Raw genomic sequence first — 8,381 nt, forward strand, 5'->3', positions numbered from 1 at the left:
TACCTCATGAGGGAAATCAACTTTTGAATTCTGGTAGTTTAGGTAAAGTTTTACCTCATGTAATTTCATGTGGTAATTTTCTACTAAAAATGTGTGGTATTTAGTAGTGAAATACCTCACACTTGAATTCTGAAGTGAAATAAGGTGCATGTTTGCATGTCTTTTACCTCACATAATTAGACCTACCTCTACCACATGATAAATGCAGTGCTGTGACAGAATTGTGATATCTGTCACATAACATGGAGCCTTTTCAGCTTGTTCTGTGTTCAGGGCCCCCATATTTTGCTGAAATAAGTAAAAGTGATCTGACCAACAACCCCCCCCCCCCCCCCCCCCCGTCAGCTTCCATTTTGTTTAAAAAAAAAAAAAAGAACGAGTGCTCCAAACCCTGTACAATCCTTCATCTGCCACTCCAACCCACAGCCTCTATTTTTTTTTAAAAAATTAAGTAAAACTGCGGCAAACACGACCCCCCCCCCCCCCCCTCCGGTTAAAAGTGCTCCGAGCCCCCCCCCCGCAGCCTCTAAAAGTTAAAGTGCTGTAACCCCCCCCCCCTCCAGACCCCCAGCCTCTAAGGCCCCGTTCACATCACAGAACGCAGGCGCGTTCCGTTTAGAACACAACGCACAGGAACGCACGTCATGTGCGTCTCTGTGCGTTGCGTGGCTGATCCCATTCACTGAAAGTGAATGGGACAGCCACGCGTTTTTACAAAAAATACGTGCAGCATGCGTTCCCGGACCGCACAGGTCCGGAACGCATGCAGTGTGAACATCAGACATTGCACTCTATGCAATGTCTGATGTCGTGCGTGTCGGCCACCTGCACGCGTTTCCAAAACGCGGCTGGAAACGCGTGCAGTGTGAAAGGGGCCTAAAAGTAAAAGTACTCACAACCCCAGTCTCTAAAAGTGCTGACCCCTCCCCCAACCTCTAAAGGTAAATGAGCTGGATTTTATTTATTTTTTATAATGTATGCCTATAAATTTACTTTTCATAGGTTGCTGCTTAACCTCGACGACCAGCTAACGCCGATTGGCGTAAACTGGTCGTCTGCGGGTTTCCATGGAAACGGCCGCTCAATCGAGCGGCCTTTCCATGTCCGTTCACGGGGGGTGTCTCCGTGAACAGCCGGAGAGCCGCCGATCGCGGCTCGCCGGCAAAATGTAAACACGCGGGGAAGAAATCCCCGCTGTTTACATCATACGGCGCTGCTGCGCAGCAGCGCCGTAAGGCAGATCGGCGATCCCCGGCCTCTGATTGGCCGGGGATCGCCGGCATATGATAGGCTGAAGCCTATCCTACAATGCGCAGGACGGATATCCGTCCTGCGCAGCTCATACAAGGAGAGGGAGGGACTGAGAGGACGGGAGCGCCGAAAACGCTGTGGAGGGGGGCTTTGAAGAGCCCCCCGCAAAGCGCAGCAAGCCGGCGGCGATCAGACCCCCCCAGCAGGACATCCCCCTAGTGGGGAAAAAAGGGGGTAAGTCTGATCGCCCTGGCTTTATCCTGATCTGTGCTGCGGGCTGGAGAGCCCACGCAGCACAGATCAGGCAATAATCCCCTGGTCATCAAGTGGTTAATCAAATACACCTTCCCTCCTCAAAAAAAAATAAAAAAAAAAATACATCTTCCAAAGACTATCCTAACTTATGGAAGACAATTAAAGACTATTACTTATTTGCTGCAGGCTTACCACTGAAATACCTCACTCTATGCATTTACCTCAGGCTTTACCTCAGGCTTTACCTCAGGCTTTACCTCAGGCTTTACCTCAGGCTTTACCTCAGGCTTTACCTCAGGCTTTACCTCAGGCTTTACCTCAGGCTTTACCTCAGGCTTTACCTCAGGCTTTACCTCAGGCTTTACCTCAGGCTTTACCTCAGGCTTTACCTCATGCTCGGAAATGGAGAAAAACCTTTCAGAATTGATAAAAGAGGAGGAAAATACCCCATGAGGTATTTTACCTACAAAAAAGTATTTACCTGACATAGCTACCAGAATTGAGGCCAATGTATTTGAGTCCGCAAGGAGAAAAGCGCAATATAAATGTTATTTGTCTTGTCTTGTATTTATTCATGAAAGCGCTGGGGAAATCGCTATACCAAGCGTTTTTCAAGCGCTTTGCGAATTCCCTTGAGGCAAATCGCCCCAAACATGGTACAGGCAGCGCTTTGGTGAGCGGATCAGAATCAAACCGCTCAGATGTGAACACTCTCATAGGGAATCATTGCACAAGCGCATTTAACGCCCTAGGTGTGAACAAGCCCTTAGAGTTATCAACTGCCATTTTTAATTTTTTTATTTTTATTTTATTGTATTTGTAAAGCGCCAACATATTACGCAGCGCTGGACATTAGTTAAGGAAACCTTGTAACAGACAATTGTCTGTAACAGACAATATTTAGGGGTGACATACAGCAATAAGACAATACAGGAATACATGCAAACCAGATCACACAGCACAGTATGAGTAAAAGGTAATGCTTAGCCAGTCACTGGATGGGAGCATGGAGATTAGGCAAGTTGAGTTCAGAGGGTTGTATGATTTTATGTTGATACTTGAAAACTTGGCATAAAATAGTTTGAGACTAAATACAAGATTTTAGCAAGACATTCAGAAAATGCCTTTGAAAACATAAGAAAGCCCTGAGAATCCCCATGAGGAGATGGACTAGTCCAAACCCCATCAGTTCTGTCAAATTTTAACTACTTACATTTTTCGCTGCAATGGTCATATTTCTACTACATTTGCTTTAAGGACTGTACAGACAGACCTGTCAGTTGAAAAGGTAGTCCGTGATTATTTTGGCCAGTACCAAAAAAAAAAAAATCAGTACAAGCCACTGAGCAGAACATATGCATGCCTCAAACTTTTTCCACACTTTAGATTTTCAAGACAGCGTACAAGTGGTCCTTGATGTCCCTGGCCTCCCATGCACTGACCTAGCAAACTGATCACTCGCTTTACTGCCATGATTCCTGCAGGAACTTACTTCAAAGCTCCTATGACTGGCATAGCACAGCTCACTCGTTCTCCCATTGCCTCTCTCCATAGAACAGAACCTCCATGCAGCTGCTCAGCATAGAGTCTGTACAGTGGCTCTTCCTAAACTGCCATCCAAATGACTAGGAAGGATCATTTTGGCGACAATACTCATATTTATCTACAGTTCTTGTAATTGTGGAGCCTGAACTGGAAGTTAATGGACAACTGTAGGGAAGCTGACATGTTTTTTTTCCCTTTTGTGCAATACCAGTTGCCTGGTTGTCCTGCTGAACCTCCACCTCTAATACTTTTAGCCATAGCCTCTGAACAAGCATGCAGCAGATAAGGTGTTTCTGACATTAATGGAACTGACAAGAATAGCTGAATGCTTGTTTCTGGTGTTATTCAGACATTACTGCACCCACATAGATCAGCAGGGCTGCCAGGCAACTGAAATTGCACAAAAGGAAAAAAAAAAAACATGGCAGCCTCCCTACAGTTGTCCTTTAACTTCATTTATTCATGACTGGAATTCCGAAGTTATTATCTTAGTTAATCAAGCTGTTAAAAAATCATTGCGCCTTTTAGCCTGGTACACACTATGCAATTTCCCGTCAGATACGTGGGTCGAATAGATAATTTCCGACAGGTCTGATCAGATTCCCGATCATTGTTCATAGAAGTGATCAGAAAATTGATCTGAAATGCGATCGGATCTGTCCGAAAATATGTATCGACCCATCTATCTGATGGGAAATTGCATGCGGTGTACCAGGCTTTTCACACATTAGATCATACATGTCAAATTCTGGTCCATGGGCCAAATCTGGCCCTCAAGTGGTTTTCCCACGTTACATTATGTTTGGCCCACTCTAGAGACCACCAGGGAAGCTATATTGGAGGTGAAGCCCTAGAACACCAGGGAAGCCATGAGGGGGAAGCACTAGACACCAGATAACGGTATAGGGGGAAAAGTGGGGCCACTAGACACCAGGGAACTGTATAGGGGAAAAAGTGGGGCCACTAGACACCAGGGAACTGTATAGGGGAAAAAGTGGAGCCACTAGACACCAGGGAACTGTATAGGGGAGAAACCTTTAGCTACTAAAACACAGATAGATAGATAGATAGATAGATAGATAGATAGATAGATAGATAATGGTTTTCTTCTGATGGATGCAAAGCGCTTCAGGGCTGCAGCCACTTAGGGCGCTCTCCATGGGCGACCAGGATCATTAGGAGGCCTTGCCTAACTCGCAATTCCAATTTCTATTCGCGATTCTGATTTTCACTGGGTGTTAGCAGCACAAGAAGAAAAACGCAGAAAAAAAAAGAAAGAAAAAAAAAAAAAAAACGGAACAGAGGGTCATGGATGGAAAACTGATCCATGGAAAGTCCATGCAGTGCGATGATCATTTCTACCAACAAAGACTAATGTCCCTACAGGGCTTTAGGAGCTGAAGGCTTGATATAAGTTCCTTGCTCACAATACATTGTACCTTGAGCCACAGGTGCTGTACAGTTATTGGCCAGGTTCACAATGGGAAGTTGCATTGTATTTTCTGTGTAACAGTAACGCAAAAGAACAAAAAAAATTGTAGCATACACCGTGGTCACGTTGCACTGCATACAGTGAAGCATAAGTCAACGTAAAGTATGCTTCACTGTACCCGTTAAACACGAATTAAGGAATAACACACTGCATGCAGTGCGCTATCATACAGCAACCTGTTACCACATTACTTAGGTGGTGCACGGCAGTGAGGTAAGCCACATTACAAAGCGGCCATTACACCGCACCACTGTGAATGAGGCCTCACTGTTACACTGTCTGCAGACCTTGCTGTGAAGTCTTACTATCATTTTGTAGTTTGAGAGCCCCCTAGACAGACAGACAGAACTATATACTTTATTTATTGACCATTCTACTGCACAGTTTTGGCAAGTCGACATAAAGACTGAAAGGTGTGTGGCCACCACAGGGCTGTACAAAGAGATTGTAATGAGAGTGACCAAACTTCATATAATTTAACAGACAACCAGCTGAGGGCCTGTTCACAGTGGGTATGCCGCAAAAGCAAAACACCGTATCTAATGCTGGGAATACACCATACAATTTTCTGTTATGCTGGGGATACACAGTACGTTTCTGTACCGTGTATCGACCAGCTGATAATATTCAGCTGGCCCGATCATGCCGCTCGACCCACGCCCGCTCGATTCCCGCCGGCGGACAATGGCAGGGAGTCGAGCGGTGATAAGGAAGCGCCGGCGGGGATGAGCGGCAATCGATCCCCGCGGACGAGCGGGGATCCGCTGGCTTGATCCGGTGCAGAAAACGAGCCGTGTATGCACGGCATTAGATTTACCTGCCAGATAGATCATTTCCAACATGTTGGAAATGATCTATCTAATGCTGAATACACACGGTTCGTTCCTGCATCGAATGCGCCGCTCGATTCCCGACAAATCGATTATTCCCAAACATTTCCGAGTGCATTTTGATGATTTTTAGGTCGATTGCCATGTAAAGTATGGCAAATCGACCTAATGATCCATCGAACCACGAATCGGACATGTCGGAAATAAACGAATCGACGGGAATCGAGCGGCGCATCGACGGGAATCGAGTGCGGGAACGAACCGTGTGTATCCAGCATTATCCTCTATCTGCCTAGCAATTAGGCATTGTTCAACTCAGCAGGAGATGACCAGAAGACAATGCACCAGAGATAATGACCAGTCTCTACAGAAAATAATCTAATTATGCATTCTAATAGAAAATCTAACAGAAAAATCTAATGCTGGGCATACACGGCCTCGATTATGCGCCGGATCGAGCCGCTGGCTTGATCCCAGCGCATCCCCGCCGGCGCCTGCATCAATCCCCGCTCGCGCTCCTTATCTTCCGCTCGATTCCCCGCTATTGTCCGCCCGCGGGGATCGAGCGGAGAATCTATTCGGCAGGTCATCGGACCTGTCGGATATTATCAATCGAGCCATCAGCGGCTCGATTGATAAGGAGCAAATGCTCCGTGTATGCCCAGCATAACAGAAGAATCTAACAGAAAATTGTATGGTGTATTCCCAGCATTAGGCCTGACAGCATTGGGCCAACGGGCATGCAGAAATGATGTTCCCATGGGAAAGCACTTGTCTGTTTACACATCTGTCTCCTCCTTTGCATTTCCACAATGCACAAACAGCATGCAAGACGTTTTTTGGAGTGGATGTGTTACCATAAAATGCCACACATCCACTATCGAGTGTTGCCACAGACTATCAGTGTGGTACAGCATATCCATGCTCATCAGACATACTGGCATTCCACTCCAGCAGTGTGAACTTGGCCTCAGCGTGTGACTAGCAGACATCGGGAAAGTGTGTTGCCATCAGGGAACTTTCATTTTCACTTACAATGAACTTTATGGGCTAAGACCCACTAGGAGGGCCTTGGCAACCCTTTCTGATCGGCGACGATCAGCAAAACGCTACACCAAGGATTCCTACGGAGGTGGTCCCACTAGCAGCGTTGCGATCACAGAGCAATTGCAAAACGCTGCTTGCAGCATTTTGTGAGTGAATGCATCAGTGGCTACAGTAGCCAAATCCCGATTGTTCCAGGAATATGCTTAAAATCATGGCACTTCCACGAATTAGCAAACCACAGGCACTTTCCGATTGCCTCAAAAGCACCTGTAGTGTGTCCCTTCCCTGAGTCTAAAAATTACATCTCTCGTTCTAATAAACTGCAACTCGCACTGGTATAGCAGCAGATAACAATACAGCAATTTCTACAGTGTAAACCAGGTGTCAGGAACCTTTATGGCTGAGAGAGCCATAGTAAACGCCACATATTTTAAAATGTAATTCCATGAGAGCCATACAATATGTTTCAAACTGGCACAGTGTGCATGCGCAGCAGAGGGCTCACGTCCCTGTTGCCATGGTGATGTGTATACAGTTGATCCGCCGGGAAGCGAAAGTGTCCGACACGTCTTCAGCTTCTCTTGGGTTTCATCAACATCAGCAATTTCCCCGAGAGCTAGACAGGAGAAATACCAACTAAGAGCTTGCACAATTAGGGCTTGTTCACACTACAAAAGCTTTTCTGAGCGCTTTGTGATTTTAAAAGCTCTTGCTAATGTTATCCTATGTAAGCGTTCACACTGGAGCAATGTAATTTTGTAAAAATCCCCCATAGCATTGCATTATCAAGAGTTTTTAAAATCTCTAGCATTTAAAAAGCTCTCGTAGTGTGAATAAACCCTTAGCTAACGGACTTGGAGGTTGATTCACTTTGTAGGGCGAGATCCCCGCACTTTGGCCCAATAGGCTTCCTGTCAAGTGGCAGGCAGGCTATTGGGCCAATCAAAGTGCGGGATCTGGTCCTACAAAGTCACTGGACCTGACAGGGTCCAGGGTGGGACAACTGGAACAGCTGTTCGTTTTGGGGTAGCTCGAGTAAGTTAGTAGAGCATGCTACAGCAGTAGCGTGCCTACGTTGAAAATTTTACTTGTGCTGCCACACTAAGCTGCGCTTCTTGAGCCGTGTAGCTTAGCGAATCAACACCTAACTGTGAGCCAGCTGTAGCCATAAAAAGAGCCACATCTGGCTCCCTAGCCATAGGTTCCCTACCCCTGGTGTAAACAATCAGCACATTTTGCAGCACAGGCCATGAGGCCAAACACTGAGCATTTCCTACAGTAACACATGGAAGGAGCAGCCATCTCCCAGCATCAGTGACCCTGACAGGCACCCATCTCCTCTGTGAACATGGACTCTGCAGACCTCCATCTCTACTAAAACTTTTGCAGCCCAGTCAGGAATACTTCACAGCTTCCAAGTTCCCATCAGGCACTCACAGTGCAACTTCAACAAAGCGCAATCAATCAGCATCAAGGCAGAAACACATAAATAAAGCAGTATAAAAAGTTCTCTCCCCTCCCCCTGGCAACACCTGCACCCCCCTGTGGCACGCAGAGCCCCCTCCCCGCACTGACACACTTCCTGCTGGAGGTGATAGCCATCCTCTGTCCCTGCAGCCCGCTCAGCCTGTGCCCCGTGTGCCCACCCTTCGCCCAGCGCTGCTACAGACCTGGCCCGGCCGGGAGTCTCCTCCCGCTGCTGGGGATACATTACTCAGCCCGGTGCTGCAGGTGCTGCTCTTGTTCCTGGAAGGGAGGAGCTTTCACGGTGTGTCTCTGCTCCGCCTTCTCTCTGTGTCATCCCTCCTCCCTGCCTATTGCTGGCTGCTGCTGCTGTTGCCTGACAGGACAGAGAGAGCTGAGGAATTGCTGCTGATGCCCCCCTCATGGGGCTGCTCTGACTAGCTGGGGGCAGAGAGAGCTGAGACATTGCTGCTGATGCCCCCTTCATGGGGCTACTC

General features: G+C 47.1%; 1 protein-coding gene across 1 annotated transcript in view; it reads right to left on the reverse strand.

The window, feature by feature from the left end:
• The window catches only part of TBC1D14 (TBC1 domain family member 14), a 184,426-nt gene extending 176,257 nt beyond the window's left edge, over positions 1–8,169 (reverse strand). Inside the window, exon 1 of the mRNA XM_068277011.1 lies at positions 8,091–8,169. The gene's annotated coding sequence lies outside the window, so the exon portion shown is untranslated. The remainder of the gene's footprint in view (positions 1–8,090) is intronic.
• Positions 8,170–8,381: the final 212 nt, after the last annotated feature.

The sequence above is a fragment of the Hyperolius riggenbachi genome, chromosome 1 (genome assembly GCF_040937935.1).
Source record: "Hyperolius riggenbachi isolate aHypRig1 chromosome 1, aHypRig1.pri, whole genome shotgun sequence".
NCBI lineage: Eukaryota > Metazoa > Chordata > Amphibia > Anura > Hyperoliidae > Hyperolius > Hyperolius riggenbachi.